The sequence below is a fragment of the Euprymna scolopes genome, chromosome 45 (assembly GCF_053919585.1).
Source record: "Euprymna scolopes isolate OS-2025 chromosome 45, ASM5391958v1, whole genome shotgun sequence".
In the NCBI taxonomy this organism is placed as follows: Eukaryota; Metazoa; Mollusca; class Cephalopoda; order Sepiida; family Sepiolidae; genus Euprymna; species Euprymna scolopes.
In genome coordinates, this window is record NC_136526.1 from 50,712,781 (window position 1) to 50,731,394 (window position 18,614).

Genomic DNA, 18,614 nt, shown 5'->3' on the forward strand with positions numbered 1-18,614 from the left:
TTTCAAAACTACAGGGTGGTCAAAAAGTCAGGTAACATTTTAAAGAAAAACGATATTAGCAATCAATACACGTATATTTAAGTACCATACATTGAAATATAAAATGAAACAAACATGAAATATGTTTACTTTGCTAATTGTCGTCCATTTCTCTCTATCAATCGCTGGAAGTGATTTAACCAGTGATTGTGTAACAGTAACACGTGTAATCATGTCAGCTGATATCCGCGCAATCTCCTCTTCAATAAATAACTTTAAAGACGCTATTGTATCAGGCTTCTTGCCATAAACGCTATCCTTTACATAGCCCCAAAGCCAGAAATCAGGAGGGGTAGTTTATATATTACACTCAAATATTTAAACAAATAATATTAAACGAATAGAGATCATAATGGATCATATTGTTTTTTCTACCTTTAACATGTTACCTGACTTTTGGACCACCCTGTAGGTCTTCTATCTTTGTCCACCCATTTTTGCCAGTAACTGCTTGCTTTTTTTTTAATTTTTTTATTGTTGGTCAATTTTTACGACGTGCCCCAGCGTATTATAAATACGCCAACATCCCCATGTTTAGAACGGCTTTCGGAATAAACATCCCCTAACCTCCCAAAGTTAAGAATGGCTTTCGAGTTTGGGGGGTATTCCGAAAGCCGTTCTTAACATGAGAGGTTGGGGTGCGTATAATACTCTGGGCCACGTCGTAAAAATTGACCTTATTGTTAATAAATCATTAATAATTTTAACAATAAATCACAATATTTAATTTAACACGATACGCAATAATAAAAATCAAATAAAAACAAAATTTGAAATAACAAAATAAAAAAATTATTTTAATTTTTTGCGAACTTGCTTTTCCGGTCGCCATCTTAAATTGTTGACTTCCGTCCGTCAAACTCCGTTTTAATTAACTCATCTTATAATTGTTGTTGTTGTTGTTGTTAAAAGCAGATTGCCAAACAAAAAGTAAGTATTACTTGAATTTAATTACTTTTTTACTACTGGTGTGCGATCAAACTATTATGTTTCGCTTTCGTGTTGATATAGAAATGAATCAACATTGCATGTTTGCATATAAACGATTGTAATGTTATAGAATTCTTTTCAATTATAATTTTCGTACTTGTGCAGTACTGCAGTATTTGAACCAGACATAACTCAACGGGTAATCTGAAAGAAAGAGAGAGAGCATGTTTCCTCCGTTTGGCTATAGGTGGCGTTACTGTCTGTCCACCCAGTTACGGAAGCACAAAATGTATATAATGGCACCCCTGAAATAAAAAAAAAATGTTTTTGTTATATTTTAATTTTAAACATGTTTTTTTTTTTTTGCAAACATATTTAAGTTTTATTTTTTTTTCAAACATATTTACGTTTTTTTTTGTTTTTGCAAACATATTTAAGTTTTATTTTTTTTCAAACATTTACGTTTTGTTGTTTGTTTATTTTCAAACATTTACTTTTTTTTTGTTTTCACGTTTTTTGTTTTTTTTTGCAAGCATAAACTAAATGTTTTTACTATATTTTTCTTTTAAACATATTTATGGGTACAGCCGTTTTTCCGCGAGTATTTTTTACGTTCGTATAATTAAAAAAAAATCAACGTTTTTTCTTTTATCTTTTTTAATGCCTCCCCTTTTTCTTAATTTTTCTGCACTTATTTTACCTTTTCCGCGAGTATATATATATATATATATATATATATATATATATATATATATATATATATGCGTGTGATCAAAGAAAGAGCCCACAGACACACACACAAAAAACGTAAATATGGTTGAAAAATAAAACTTAAATATGTTTGCAAAAACAACAAAAAAAAAACGTAAATATGTTTGAAAAAAAAAACAAACTTAAATATGTTTGCAAAAAAAAAAAAAAACATGTTTAAAATTAAAATATAACAAAAACATTTATTTTTATTCCAAGGGTGCCATTATATACATTTTGTGCTTCCCATAACTGGGTGGACAGACAGTAACGCCACCTATAGTCAAACGGAGGAAACAGGCTCTCTCTTTCTTCCAGATTACCACTCAACGTCCCATTGGCGTTGCCCGGAACATGACGGCTACCGCCGAGCTTCGCTGATTATGAAAGTGTAACAAACGCTGCGAAAAAAAAAAAAATGCAGGAAACGTAAATATAATAATTTTAACAGAAGAAATAAACAAAACAAGTTTTTGGTTTTATTATTTTTTTTTTTTGTAATATAATACGTTTTTTTTTGTTTTGTTTTTACTGTAATTTGCTCTTTTGGTTTGTCTAACGAAAAAGTTCAAAACACAACAGATAAGTAAAGTTTTTTTTTTTTTTTTGTAAGTTTTTGTGTAATCAAAGAAACTTTTTTTCTAAGCAAAAGATTAATAAATTGTTTTTTTTTTTATGTTTTTTTTTTTTTGGGGGTAATGGTGGTTCTTAACATAGGGATGTTGGAGAGGAGTGTCTATTCCAAAAGCTGTTCTTAACATGGGAAGGGATGTCCATTCCGAAAGCCGTTATTAGCATGGGGAGGTTGGGAAGGGTCTATTCCGAAAGCCATTCTTAACATGGTGAGGTTGAGGAGGGGTGTCTATTCCAAAAGCCCTGCTTAACATAGGAAGGTTGTGGGTGCATTGTGTGCATGTGCATCTCCACCCACATCCATCCTTCACAGATCTGTTTTTGGCGATGATGCACTTCTTGTCACAGGAAATGCAGTTTTTTTTTTTTTTTTTTAACACTTTTTTTTTTCTTGAAAATATGAGACCACTTGTTCCAGCGTTATCAGATATTTTTCCAAACTGGAGATATTATTATTTTTTTTACACAGCTTTCAGAAAAGGGCTGCTTGATGAAGTTAATGATTTTTATGTCCTTCTAATTTTTACTTCGAAAAGTTTGTCTATTCACTGATTGACGGCTTATGTCACATTACAATCAAGCCCGAGCACATGACATCATGTTCCAAGGAAAGTGGATCGGACGCTGAGTTACGTTTGGTTCAAATTATGCACAAGTACCATGATTTTTTTTTTTTTTTTAGTTATTTGCATTTGCCCGGAAAACGATTTTGATATTAAAACGTATTTGCTAAACATACATAAAACATTTTTAAAAAATTGGAGACTGGAGTAATTCAGTACAAATATACCCCTCCACAGCCCGTGCTACTTCACACACACACACACACACACACACACACACACACACACACACACACACACACACAAACGAACGAAAACATTACCGAATGTTAACAAACATTTCAATGTTTGGTAAATGTCTAGTTTAGCAGCGTATATTATTTGACGGACAGAAAATTATAAAACTATTAATTTTTATATAAAACACATTATTAGATTCAAAAGCTTAAATAAAACCAGAAAAATTTTCATGTTTATTACATTTTATCATTTTTTTATTAGACTAAATGTACGGCATTCGAGGTCGCCATATTGCTTTTAAAATTTGGCTCTTCTTAGTTTTGACAGATTGGCCTTTTTAAGGTTAAATTTGGCCATCTTTATGCTCTTTCATTACAAAAAAATATGGTGGCCAAAAACATGATTCCATAAAAAGATTATAAAAAAGGCCAATCTGTCAAACCTTATAAAGGCCAAATTTTAAAAGCAATATGGCGATCTCAAATGTCGTACATTTAGTCTAATAAAAATTATGAAAAAACGATAAAAACATTTTTTTCTGGTTTTATTTAAGCCTTAAGCTTTAAGGTTTAATAATGTGTTTTGTATAAAAATTAAATAGATTTTATAATTTTTTGTCTGTCAAATAATTTACGATGCTAAACTACACATTTACCCAATACTTACAGAATTTTTTGTATTTTTTTTAAAAAGTATGGTGTGCAATGCCATTCTTACCATGTTCTTTCTGAAGAATTTTTTGTTTACTTGAATATAATTGGTAACCTAGTCCTGTTATTGTGACTTTATTCTCTTGCCAAGAACACGGCTACACCCAAAGGGATTATTCATTCATTTGAAACTCGCTCTTAACCTGTTTCTACTATTGTGACTTTATTTCCCTGCTAAGAACAATATTTATCAATTAATGATCTCAAAATATAGAAACTAATTTTTTTACAATGTATTATTTTTTGTAAACAAAACTCCTTTATTAATATTATACCTTTAAGCATTAAAGCAAAAATCGATTTATTTATTTTTGTTTTTATGAAAATAAAATCGTAAAAATTAATAACTTGGGGGGGATATTTTTTATACCTCACAAAAAAGCCCTAAAGTCTGTGTAAAAAAATACGTAATTCAAACAAAATTAATTTCTCAAATTAACAATATAATCATTGAATTAAGCATTGTTTATTCAGTGTTTTTACAAAAATAAAATAAGATATGAATGCAAAAAAAAAATATTTCATGTGATTTTAATGATAATATTTTCTGAAAACTTTAAAACGCGATATTCTAATATTTGCTTTGTGGGTATGGACATGTAAACACTAACATAACAATAGAATGAAGAAATTAATTAAATAAAATGAGTTAATTTTTACTAACAATTCATATAAAAAAATATGGATGGACAGAATTGCAATAAACAAATTGGAATTTAACCCCATTCACTACTCTGTACATACCGTCAACTAATTAATTTCCTGGGATAATTTTCACAATCTTTAACTTTTCCAACGTATTTTCATATATCAGCAAACAAGCATCATTAAGAGTGAACATAATTTCTGAAACAGTTTCAGCATCATAAATCAAGAGTTGCATGATAAATAGTTAAACGTTGAGTATTTCGATGCATTGATGGAATTGGAGATGATTGACTCACATGTAAAAAAAACATTTAATGTGTTTACAGAACACCAGTTATTTTTTTCAGGAGAGCAAGAATTAAAAAAAAAACGACACTGTCCTCGCCACTAAGAAATATTTAGCTGACGTTACCCCATATGGCTCAGTAAAAGGTATTCATTCAGACAATGAGACTGAATTTACTAGTAAAGACTTTTAACTTCTATTAATTAACCATCGTATTAAACAAGAGAAATCAGCACCATATTCCTCATTTCAAAATGGCACTGCTGAAAGAGCATGGCGGACTCTTTTTGAGATTGCAAGATGTCTACTTATCGAATTGAAATCAGCCCATAGTTTATGGATGTATGCTTTAATGGTAGCGGCATATACCAGAAAGAGATCGTCCAATAAAAGAAAGTAATGTGTTTACAGAATAGCAATTATCATCTTATCAGAACGGTTTTATCCAGAAATATTCTGCTGTGATCAACCTTCAACTTGAAAATAATGTACAGAAAACTTCTTAGAAGTTTTTACGGTAATCCTATTGACCAATGACACAGTATTTGTTTAAATTATCCAATCACTGCTCACCAATTAGGAGATTTTCATTGAAAGCGATGGAAAGTAGATTCTGTGAAGACTTAAGTAAAACGGATTCTCATAAGAATCAATTCTTGTGCCTATGCTTTAGAATATATATATATATTAGGAATGATATACAGTGATTTGATGAAATCCTCAGATACAACTATGCAAAAGATATTTGTCTTGCAACCCAAATACAGTATTTTAAAATGGCCGATGACTTCCAGACTTTTTCAATATCCGGACAGAGTACTACCAAAAACAGTGCACTCAACGCTAACTCAGAAAAGACACAAGTGTGTGTATTTCGTTTAAGCATCAAGGAAGCTCAACACCGCCTTGAATGGTAATTTTTACCTTCAATTTCGAAGTAAATTAATTTTAAATTACTTTACCTTCAGTTTTGCATGTAAATTCTTCTAAAAAGACGTTAGATTTAATTTTTTTGGTGTTACATTATATTAAAATAGAATTTAATAAATAATAATTCCTTGTTTTTTATTGTATTAAAACAATTAATTTGAATTAATTTTTCAAACTCATACAGAAAATCTCAACTGCATATATCTATAGCCAAAATCCATATGCACACCTTTGTGACATTTAAAGAAAACAAACTGTGTTCTGTGTAAATAGCTTTATTAATAAGAAGTAACTATTTCTATTTGTAAAACTGTTTAATATTCATTTTTCTTTAATCAATTTTGTAATTGTATGTGTTGGTTTGTAAAAATAATTTTAATAACATAAGTTTATGAATTTTCTGCTTTGAGACTAATACTGTCTGTAGTATTTCAGAAAATGAAAATATGAAACTCTAAAGTTAAAAAAAAACAATAAAAATCGTCTTAAAAATCTTCGAAAAAAGTATTGATAAAGATGCAAATATTGATAGTGGGTTGGAAATTTGTATAGATTTTTATGCATTAATATTTATTAAAAATTACATTCTTCTTGCAAAATATGTAAAATTTGAAAATATATATTGCACTGCAAATACGATTTTGTTTCTGATATTTTATACAGGGAACTGAGATTTTTTAATAATTGTTTTCTTTTAGAACTACTGTTCTCATCTGTCACGTTATTTTGCAATGTTCTTCAGTATATTATCTTTCAACTCTTTTGGGAATCTTCATGTTTAATTCAGAAGTCTGTCTTGAATTTCGTACAGAATCCTATTAGTGTTCAGACGGTTAATCAGAATCGGGAATTGGAAAAATCAGAACCTTTGTGGGTATTAAAATTGGAAAAAAATTTGCCTTATTTCTTATTCCAAAACCGATTCTTTTAATATTTTTCAACTTAATTTTCAATTTCTTGTACTGATGATAAATCTTTATTGTTTTGAAACTATTAGTAAAACTAAACTCTATAGATCATAATAACATCCAAATAAGATGTAATTTTCTTTGTTTGCATAAAATAAATAAAACAAAACTTGAAACTTTGCGAAAATTTTCTAGGCAACCTGTAGAAGAATGCAGTTTGTTTACAAGGTAAAAAAATAATTGTTTAAAATTAAAGAAATATTTTGTCCAGAAAAATACTATCCAAACATTATCGCTAATTAAATCAAAAGTAGAATATACAGTGTTGTTTTGTTAATCTTCAGGTTATTTATTTTTTTTATTAGAATTACTGTTCTCATCTTTGTGTTATTTCATAATGTTCTTCAACTCTTTTGGGAATCTTTCTGGTTAATTCAGAAATCTGTACTGAATTTTGGACAGACTCCTATATTGAATCCTTGCAGTAGCATGTTCTCGTACTTTTCAGCAATGAGCTGATAGGTTTTAAATAATTTTCAGTTGTATTACTAGTGTTATCCATACTGAGGATTAACCATTAAACGAAAATGAGTGTTTCATATTTGACTGAGCTTTACTGAGTATTTTATCTGTTCTGTCATGGCTCCTTTAAAAAAGATTTAGCGTAAAAAATAAGAAAGGTGCAATTTATTAATAGAAAATATTATTAAATGTTGATGATGACAATTTAAAAGATTAATGCAGCAGTAAATTTTTTTTAGAATATTTTAGAATTACATGTCTAAAAACATTATTATTATTATTATTATTATTATTATTATTATTATTAGTCTCTCGTTTTTGTTTTTTTTTTTGTTTATTTCTATAGCAAAGCAAGTCAATTTAATAACCCACCAAATTTTTACAATTAAACTAAAATTTTGATTTCATTCATAGAGCGAAGGCACAGAAGACATTATATTTCCCCCCATCTTTAAAATGTTTTTCTAAATAGTAGCATAATTATGTAGAAATTTGTTTGTAACAATGGGTGGGGGCATTTGTTAAATATTTGGTCCTTGCATCGTTTTCTCATTGTACCTATCAATCGTCGACTATTTTGAACTGTTTATAAAAACTTTCAAGTAGCATGTTGTACACTAACGAGGAACAAACAATTTGCCTTTGTTTAAAAATCAATATAAATCTTTTGAGGTCTTACAATTTTCAAGTAATTACAAGGAAAACATTTGAGAAAAATATACGGGAGAAATTAATCGGGGGTTTATGTAATAACTTGAAAATTAAAAAAAACAACAAATCTCTAATTAAATATTTATAATTTTTAAAAGAATCGGAATTCGAAATTTGTAACAGAATCGGTAATTGTATTGGAATTGGGAAAAACTTTGGAATCATCCTATTACATAATCCTATATTGAATCCTTGGAGTAGCATGTTCTCATTCTTTCAGCCATGAAAAAATAGGTCTTAAATAATTTGACGTTTTATTCATAAGTATTATTCATACTTAAAATAGGTCTTAAATAATTTGATGTTTATTCATAAGTATTATTCATACTTAAGATAGGTCTTAAATAATTTGACGTTTTATTATTAGTATTATTCATAATTAAGATAGGTCTTAAATAATTTGACGTTTTATTCATAAGTATTATACATACTTAAGATAGGTCTTAAATAATTTGAAGTTGTATTATTAGTATTATTCATACTTAAGATAGGTATAAAATAATTTGACGTTTTATTCATAAGTATTATTCATACTTAAGATAGGTCTTCAATAATTTGAAGTTTTATTATTAGTATTATTCATACTTAAGATAGGTCTTAAATAATTTGATGTTTTATTCATAAGTGTTATTCATACTTAAGATATGTCTTAAATAATTTGATGTTTTATTCATAAGTATTATTCATACTTAAGATAGGTCTTCAATAATTTGAAGTTTTATTATTAGTATTATTCATACTTAAGATATGTCTTAAATAATTTGATGTTTTATTCATAAGTGTTATTCATACTTAAGATAGGTCTTAAATAATTTGATGTTTTATTCATAAGTATTATTCATACTTAAGATAGGTCTTAAATAATTTGAAGTTTTATTATTAGGATTATTCATACTTAAGATAGGTCTTAAATAATTTGACGTTTTATTCATAAGTATTATTCATACTTAAGATAGGTCTTAAATAATTAGAAGTTTTATTATTAGTATTATTCATACTTAAGATAGGTCTTAAATAATTTGACGTTTTATTCATAAGTATTATTCATACTTAAGATAGGTCTTAAATAATTTGAGGTTTTATTATTAGTATTATTCATACTTAAGATAGGTCTTAAATAGTTTGATGTTTTATTCATAAGTATTATTCATACTTAAGATAGGTCTTAAATAATTTGACGTTTTATTCATAAGTATTATTCATACTTAAGATAGGTCTTAAATAATTTGACGTTTTATTATTAGTATTATTCATACTTAAGATAGGTCTTAAATAATTTGATGTTTTATTAATAAGTATTATTCATACTTAAGATAGGTCTTAAATAATTTGAAGTTTTATTATTAGTATTATTCATACTTAAGATAAGTCTTATATAATTTGACATTTTATTCATAAGTGTTATTCATACATAAGATAGGTCTTAAATAATTTGAAGTTTTATTATTAAGATTATTCATACTTAAGATAGGTCTTAAATAATTTGATGTTTTATTCATTAGTATTATTCATACTTAAGATAGGTCTTAAATAATTTGATGTTTATTCATAAGTATTATTCATACTTAAGATAGGTCTTAAATAATTTGAGGTTTTATTATTAGTATTATTCATACTTAAGATAGGTCTTAAATAATTTGCTGTTTTATTCATAAGTAGTATTCATACTTAAGATAGGTCTTAAATAATTTGAAGTTTTATTATTAGGATTATTCATACTTAAGATATGTCTTAAATAATTTGAATTTTTATTATTAGGATTATTCATACTTAAGATAGGTCATAAATAAGTTGACGTTTTATTCATAAGTATTATCCATACTTAAGATTAACCATTCAACGAAAATGGATTTGTCATATTTGGCTGAACTTGACTGAATAATTTATTCGTTCTGCCATGGCTCCTTTAAAAACCTCTTAAAGTAAAAAATAAAAAAGGTACAATGTATTAATAAAATATTTTTAAATGTTCATGATGATAATTCTAAAGACAAATGGAAAACATTTAAGTAAAACATTTTAGAATATTTTACGTCTAAAAACAAATAAAAAACGTATAAACTTACTTTCCTCTTGCAAGTAAATTAGAAAACGAAACTTATAGGTAAATTATATTGATGATACAGAAAACTTTTCAATTTTAGAATATATTTGATATTTAATGAGTAAAAGCTTACATACTTAATGTAGTTTTAATGTATTGTTTAAAATATTACACATTAGTTGCATATGATGGGAATTGATGCATTTAGAAAGACGAATTGGGGGGAGGGCATCAAGCCGAGTATTTGGAAGTTGAGAGAAAACATCAAAATTAAGACTTTTGTCGATTACGGCATCAGTAAATATCAACATTTTATATTACATAATACGAAATTATCTTTCAGATTTAATAATGCAAAATTTAATTCATTTTTTTAGGTTTCATGATACAAAGTTTATTTCATTTTTAGATTATATAATACAAAATTTATTCAATTTTTAGATTACATAATACAAAATTTATTTCACTTCAAGATTCTATAATACAAAATTTATTTTATTTTTAGATTATAAAATACAAAATTTATTTTATTTTTAGATTATATAATACAAAATTTATTTCATTTTTACTTTTGTTTTTTATTTAAGTTTAAAAAATTCTGAAAGAAATAACTTAGTACAATGAACTATATGGAATAATGAAATATATTTTGATAAAACTTTTGTAAACAACAGTCTAAAATCTATGAATATTAAAAAAACAAAATTTTTACATAATTCTTTGGGTGATGTTTAATTTAAAATTATCTAAAATAAAGGAATTCATTTTTAATTGATACATATTGCAAAAATATCCTCAGTATATATAGATTTTTAATCAATAATTATGAGATTTATAATGAAGTTGCGCATATTAAATTTATTTTTTGATGAGGCTTATTTCTAATTTATTCAACAAAAAATTGTAAAGACCTCTATAAAATACACATTGTTCCTGCAATTTATCTGTTATTTTTCAGAATATTAAAAAATCCATACAAAGAAAAATAAATGAAAATTGCATAAACATCTGAAAACCTGAGATGTATACAGTTCTGGACTAACGATTTTAGTTTTGTCTCGTCAAATTGATTTTTATGATAATATATTGGGAAAATAATTTTCTGGTTATAATTTTCTTCTATTCATAAGGCCACTTGCTGGAATACTTGCTACAAATGCATATGACTAATGTACTATTTTAATAAACTATTTTGTAAACTACAGTCTAAAAATCTTTAAATATTTTGATATTAATTTAACCAATAATGAATTATGAGATTTCCTATTAAAGATGCACAGTATTTAATTTTTTTTTCATGCTATTTATAATTTGGTTAGTTGTTTGTTTTTGTTTTATGGCATATCAACCTTTTTCAGGTTATTTAACGCTGCATCTAGTTATTTTGAGGAAGGATTTTTAATGGAGTATATTTTATTTTAAGTCAGATTCTATTTAACTCATAGTTGGGACCCTAACAGGTACTACCACTTCGGGTCAGAGTAGACCTGGGAGTAATGGTAATTAAAGTGTGGCTCCACACTCCCCAAGGCTCGCAAGGTGGGGTCTCACCATCGGATATAGTTTTAGGTCATATCCAGGACCTATTTATAATTTATTCCAGAAATAATTGATACTTATTTAATAATTCAACCACTATAAAATACGCAGTTTATCATGCAATTTATCTTTTATTTTATTTTGCAGAACATCCAACCATCAATACAAAGAATAAACAAAGGCAACTTGCGTAAAAAGCTGGACACCTGAGAACTATACTCTTGTGGACTCAATTTTTACAAAAAGTATATTGGAAAAAATATTCCCTGGATATAATTTGTTTCTATTCTTAGTATTATTCAAAAGGACACTTGCTGGAATACTTGTCACATACTCCACAAAGAAAAACAAATGCAAATTGGCTAAACAGCTGAAAACCTGAGATGTATACAGTTGTAGACTGACAATTTTATTTTTGTCTCGTCAAATTGATTTTTATGATAATATATTGGGAAAATAATTTTCTGCATATAAATTTCTTCTATTCTTAGCATTATTCAAAAGGCCACTTGCTGGAAATCATGTCACAAATGCATGACTAATGTACTCATGGGTTGTTTAATTAATAAATAACTTAAGGCATCGAAAATAATAGGAAAAACACATACTAAAATCATCGATTAAAATACATTGGCATTTGTCATTAATTAAATTTTGACAATCTATATAAATCACGATTCTCTTCAATTATCTTCTACATATGAAATATATAAAAATAAGACAAACATGTGAATGTTTTTTAATTCATTCTGTTTATTGAAAAAGCAAAGTAAGCAAAAATAGAAAAAAATTGTACTAAAATATCTCAAATATCTTGACTTACAAAATGAACTCTAAACCAGATACAAACAAGAAACCATATGCTTGTGAAGTATGTAGACGCTATTTTACAAATAAACAAAATTTGGCCATTCATGTGCGTACACATACTGGAGAGAAACCATATTCTTGTGAGGTATGTAGTTGTTCTTTTACACAAAAACCGAATATGCTGCAACATATGCAAACACATACTGGAGAGAAACCATATGCTTGTGGAGTATGTGGCTCTTCTTTTACTCGGAAAAATAATATGTTGGTACATATAAGAAAGCATACTGAAGAAAAACAATATTTCTGTGAATTATGTAGATCTTCTTTTACAAGTAAACAGAATTTAGTTCTCCATGTGCGAACACATACTGGAGAGAAACCATATTCTTGTGAAGTATGTGACTCTGCTTTTACACAGAAACAGGCTGTATTGAAACATATGCGAATACATACTGGAGAGAAACCATATTCTTGTGAAATATGTGGATCAACTTTTGTGGAGAAAGGTACTATGCTGAGACATATGCGAACACATACTGGAGAGAAACTATATTCTTGTAAAATATGTGGTTCTGATTTTACAGTAAAACAACATATGTTTAAACATATTCGAACACATACTGGAGAGTAGGAGATTCAAACAATTGCACTTAAAGGGACGGTTAGAATCTTAAAAAGATCTCTCGGTTGGAGTGTCTAAAATAGCAGGTGTATGTTTGGCATCTGGTAGGATGCCCCATCCCTGGCTTAAACAAAATGATAAGAAAAATGAAAAAATAAGAGAGTAGCCATATACTTGCAAAATATGTGGCTCCTCTTTTACACAGAAACATCATATGTTAGAAGATTTAAGAACACACACTGAAGAAAAACCATAAATGAGGTGAAAAATGAGAGAAAACCCATTCTTGTGATGAGGTATTTATATAACTAAGCATAAAATGTTGCAACATATGCAAACACACATATTTACAATTTACAATGTAACAGCATATGTTGCAGCACATTTGCACACTGCACATACATATGTTGCAGCATGTTCAGTACATTCGAGCACATTTTGTAGTAACAGTCTTACACATGAGCCACATATGCAAACATATACTCAATAGAATCAATATAAAGTATTTTAAACAGAGAAATGAAGTTAAATCCCATATAAGTATATATGACGAAACAAATCCATGTGAAATATGTTGTGATTTTTTTTCCAAGGATTACAAGAGTCGCCAACCTGATAGGTCCTGAACTGTCATCTAGGCTTCAACCTCTGTCCCATCGACGAGATGTTGCATCCCTCTGCCTGTTCTACAAATACTTTAATGGTGAATGCTCTGACGAACTGCAAATACTTGTACCTCCCCGACGTAACTACCCCCGACAAACCCGACAAGCTACTAAGTCTCATCCCTTTACAGTAGAGATCCCTAGGTGCAAGAAAGCCTTTTACTCCAATAGTTTCTTCCCCAGAACTGCGGGTCTTTGGAACTCCCTTCCGGGATTCTGCTTTCCCAACTGCAATGATATGCAGAAGTTCAAGTGTAATGTTAACAAACATCTTTCTACTCATCTCCCTTCATAATGACCCCGCTAATTAAGTCCCTAATAGTAGCCCCCTGCTTCAAAGTGGCACTGTGCCTTGTTTGGGGTGAAAATTGAATAAAAAAAAAAAGTAAACAAAACTTGGCCATTCATGTTCTAACACATTGTTTGAGAGATAAAGGACTTAAATGGAACGTTCGAATATCTATGTATCTTATAAAGAGTTCAAGTGTTAGTGCCAGGTAGTGGGCTCCTTCATTTCTTAGAACTTCGACTGAAGTAAAATAAAACAAAAAAAAGGAAATCTTATTCTTGTAAAACATGGTTATTTTACAGTAAAACAAAATATGTTGAAACATCAATTGGAATCTTAAAGAGATACCAATCATACCAGTTATTATAGGTGCCACATGGCTTATGAAGACGAACATGAAGTCCTACCTAACTAATATTCCTGGTGAACCAAGTGTAAAAGAGATGCAGACAATTGCACTTAAGGGAACAGCGAGGATACTAAAAAGAAGCTCTCGGTTGGTTTCAATAAAAATCGGGTAATGTTGGCAGCTGATTTGGCTGCCCCATACCCAGCATTACAATCTTCAAAGGAAAAAAAGAGAAAAACTATATTCTTGTGAAATATGTGGCTCCTTTTTTACACAAAAACATCATATGTTAGACCATGTGAGAATGCATACTGGAGAAAGAAAAATTAATCCCCCGAATGTTCAAGCATAATCATTGAATAAGACCCAGAGTCTCCATACATACTTCACTGAAAGACTAAGTTGCAAAAACAATTAAACATCTGCTGTAAGGAACTATGCAGTGTTAATTCTGGAAAAGGCTATGGCTGTTAAAAGAACCACACTTTTCATGTTGTATAAATTTGAGTGAGCAAACTGACACTGGTTATCAAAATCTTTATCACTGGGAAGCAAAGCTCATTTAAAACCAAAAGCTAATCTTCTGTCTAACAAACGATGTGGATTTAAGCTGCAGATATTTTAACAGTCATCTCTGAATGCATATAAAATACACTGGATAAAGTGGATGAAGCCAGGGCTGTAGCCTTTGAAAAAGTCTGGCGCAAAGTGCTGCTAATAAAAAGTAAATTGTAGAGTATAACTGGACATATACAAAATATAATAAGATCTTTTTAATAGGCCATCTCTGTTGCCATTGATGGACGGACGTTCAAACAGCATAACATTAATGCAGGAATACCTGAGACCACTATTATTCCTGATATTTATTAACGACCTTCCTGATAAATTGTGCCGAGATGAGTATATTTGATGCCGAAACATGCACAAAGGAAGAACAGTTGTATTCAAATCTAAGACAATAGCAGAATCATTAGAAAATCACATCCAGACTGTAGTGGAATCGGGCCATACATGGATGGTAACATTTAATGCTAGTAAGATTAAGCTGCTCTGCTTAAAAAATTACAAGACGCCTCTGCACCCACCGATATCAATGACAAATAAATCTCTATCTGAGAATTCGTCCTTCAAATTCGCTAGCTTAACATTCCCGTGCAATATAAATGGTAACAAACATATTGAGGACATTGCAAAGGCTGCTGCAAAAAGAGTGGATCCCTCTATTGAGCTAGAAGGACTACTCATACCTAAGAGTATCCTGTACATCTACAAGGCTACCATTTGCCCATGCTGGAGTATTGCTGCCACATCTGAGCTGGGGCCTCTATCACTAGTCTCTCCCTCTTGGATAGGGTCCAAAAACAGTTTTATGCTCGTCTGAACTCCAATCTCTGGTCCCCCCTCGCCAATCTTTCACAAAAAACACCCGTCTAGCTGAATCCACTGTGAAAAATTTTCCCCACTCTATATCTGTGCCTAAATCAAAACACGGATTCCATGAACAAAGCTTCTTTCTTAGAACTGCACGCCTGTGGAACTCTGTTCCGTCTGCCTGCTTCCCTCCGGACTACAACTTGAATGTCTTCAAGTCCAATGTAAACAAATTCCTAATGAACCGCCCCCTTAAGTAAACACTTCAGCAAATCTCCACACTAACGTAATGTACTTGCAATAACCCTTATCCCTGAGTGGTTTCCAGGCCTTGATAAGTGGTGATCACTGTGTAAAAAAAAAAAACAGGTCCGACTTTCTTAACTAAGCACCAAGCTCTGTTTAATCGCCACAATATTGCATCACTGTGTCTGTTTTACAAGTATTTGAATTGAATGTGGTTTGATGAACTTGTGACCCCTTGACGTATATATCCTTGACAAACCTGTTTTGCAAGAAAATCACACCCTTTCACTATTAAATTTATTGAAGTTCCTAAATGCCAAAAAGCTTTGTAATTTAATAGTACCTTCCCTCAAACAGTTAGACTTTGGAATTTCCTTCCTGCTACATTTTCTCTGACTACTGATATGCAGATGTTTAAATGTAAATACTGTGTTAATCTTTTCTAAGGCATGGACTCAAATAGTAGGCCCTACCTGCAGGTGGTGACATGCATTGTTAGGGGGTGAATGTGAGTGAAAAAGAAAATAAAGAATATGCCATAAAATAAGTATTTGTTGAAAGTTTATAAAAATCTGATTATTCACAAATCTCTGACTTAAGCCCAGAATATTCGTGTCTGGATGGCGATAACTTTAGCTGATTTTCACGTTTAGTGATCTCTATTCTAAGTCGAGGCTCACTCTCCCAATGTCATGGAGTCAGAGGGGGAGCATAACTGGTCTGGACGATTTTCGAGTTGATCTATTTCAACCCTAAGTAAAGGGTTGGTCTCTTAACCATGTTGGTTTGATGGGCGAACGTAGATAGGTCTAGGTGATTTCGAGTTTAGTAATTTCAACCCTAAGTCTGGCGTCAGTAGCTTAACGGCAGTGATTCACTTTTATAGCATTCAATAGAAGCAAAATTATCGGAAATTTTATCTTGTTTCCAGATAAATTCGACGCTAAATTAACTAAGCTGAAACAAAAAATAACAGTATGAAATAAGGGGGGGGGTAAAGAATAAAATATAAAGGTCTTGCTTTGAAACGTAGGAGAGATTTTATTCACAATAAAATTAGTTGCAAATGTTTCCCTTTGCGGGCCTTAAATTTAAAAAACGCCAAGCTAAAATATAATGTAAAATAACACTGGTTCTTATAATGAAGATGTCGTATCCATGAACAAATACAATAATATGATGCAAAATAGTAGTTCCTACTCACACTCTCATATGAAATAAATTTTAAGAGCGTATTCACAAATTGAAAGCCAGCTAGGCATGTGCGTTTTTCTTTTTTTCTCGTTTAAAGTCCTTTTAGAATTTTCTATCTTTCCATGTGCGAGCAAACCATAGACACACAGATGGATTTCAGAAGCATGCGTCGTCGCATGCCTGGGCTATTCTTGCCGGGCCTTCTTCTTTGAAGGAGGCTCGTAAAAATTCCATTTTAAGCGCCAGGCAATGAAAAGAACATCCAATATCCTCGTCGCTGGAATTTCAAAAGAGACCGCAATCTGCACTGGGCTAATAACGTCATCCCGGAGCTAGCATTTCCCTTTTCTCCAAATCAAAGAGAGTTTCGTACAAACCCAAAATGTACGAAACTAAGAATAAAAAAGATACAAAATACAAAAAATCAAATACAAGAGCCAGATAAAAAATAATAAATGTAAACAAGGGGGATGCACCATTATTGGTACAAAAAGATTCCAACCAAATAAACGGGAAATGATGTTTAAATAAATATAAATGATAGAATTAAAATTGACAAACATGGTTTATATTATCAACACCTTAAACAGTGCTTTCATGTAGTTGCTATTTAATACAACCTCTCAATATGTTTAATTTTTTTTTTAAATTCAACCCATGATCAAACTATTACGAAATAACAATGTTACACTTTTTAAATTTTGGATTAATTTTATCTATTTACATTATGAATAATTTTTATTACTGGTGTCGTAAGTTGCTCGCACTTAAAAATACTCGGATCTGTTTTTTTTTACATTAAATCCTTCCATAAATGTGGTTTTCTACTATGTAGAAAACGACATTTATGGAAGTTCTATTTACATTGTTTAAAATTTAAAAAGTTTGTGAACAATATTTCTTTCAAAATTATAAAAAAATCTATTTCTGTTGTCTAAAATTATACTGTTCTATTTATATTGTCTATAATATAATAAAAATTCTGTATTTATTGTTTAAAATAAATACTTGTTTATCATTTAAAGAAAATGTTCTGTTTAAGTGTACGCATATTTTTGGCGCAAAACTATGGCCACCATTTTTAACATAAAAAATTATATTGTTTAATATTCGAAAAACTACGTATTGGCGGAAAATGTAAATGCGCTATTCGTTTTCAGCATAGTCAAAAACCCATAGAAGTCGACATTTCAAAGGAAAATGTTCAGGTGGAAACCAAGTAAAAAAAAATTATCATTATCAAATTATCATTTAAAATTATAAAACGTTCGGTACTTGAGTATTTTTGTTACCGTGCTGAAATAATATTATTTTGAAAGCCATTCTTAACATGGGAATAGGAGGGTGTTTTGTAACAATTATGTGCTTCCGCCTAATAATTTGTTATGAAAAAACGTGCTTACTGTTTACTACAATATTATCAGGGTGTCTCCATTTACGCTGAACATCCACAAAAATGCCAACATCAATATATTATATATGAAAGAGTCCACTGTGGAATTTCCACAGGTCCCGCTAGTTAATATTATTATTATTGTTGTTGTTGTTTAGCAGTAGCGGGGGCTCACAAGAAGCTTTCGCAACGGTCATCAAAGATATCATTGAAAAC

At 29.8% G+C, this 18,614-nt stretch overlaps 1 long non-coding RNA gene across 1 annotated transcript; it reads left to right on the forward strand.

The window, feature by feature from the left end:
• The first annotated feature begins 620 nt into the window (after positions 1-620).
• On the forward strand, positions 621-16,358 carry LOC145269599 (uncharacterized). Its single transcript, XR_013865126.1, has 2 exons — positions 621-969; positions 11,601-16,358. It is a non-coding gene; the product is annotated as an uncharacterized LOC145269599 (long non-coding RNA).
• Positions 16,359-18,614: the final 2,256 nt, after the last annotated feature.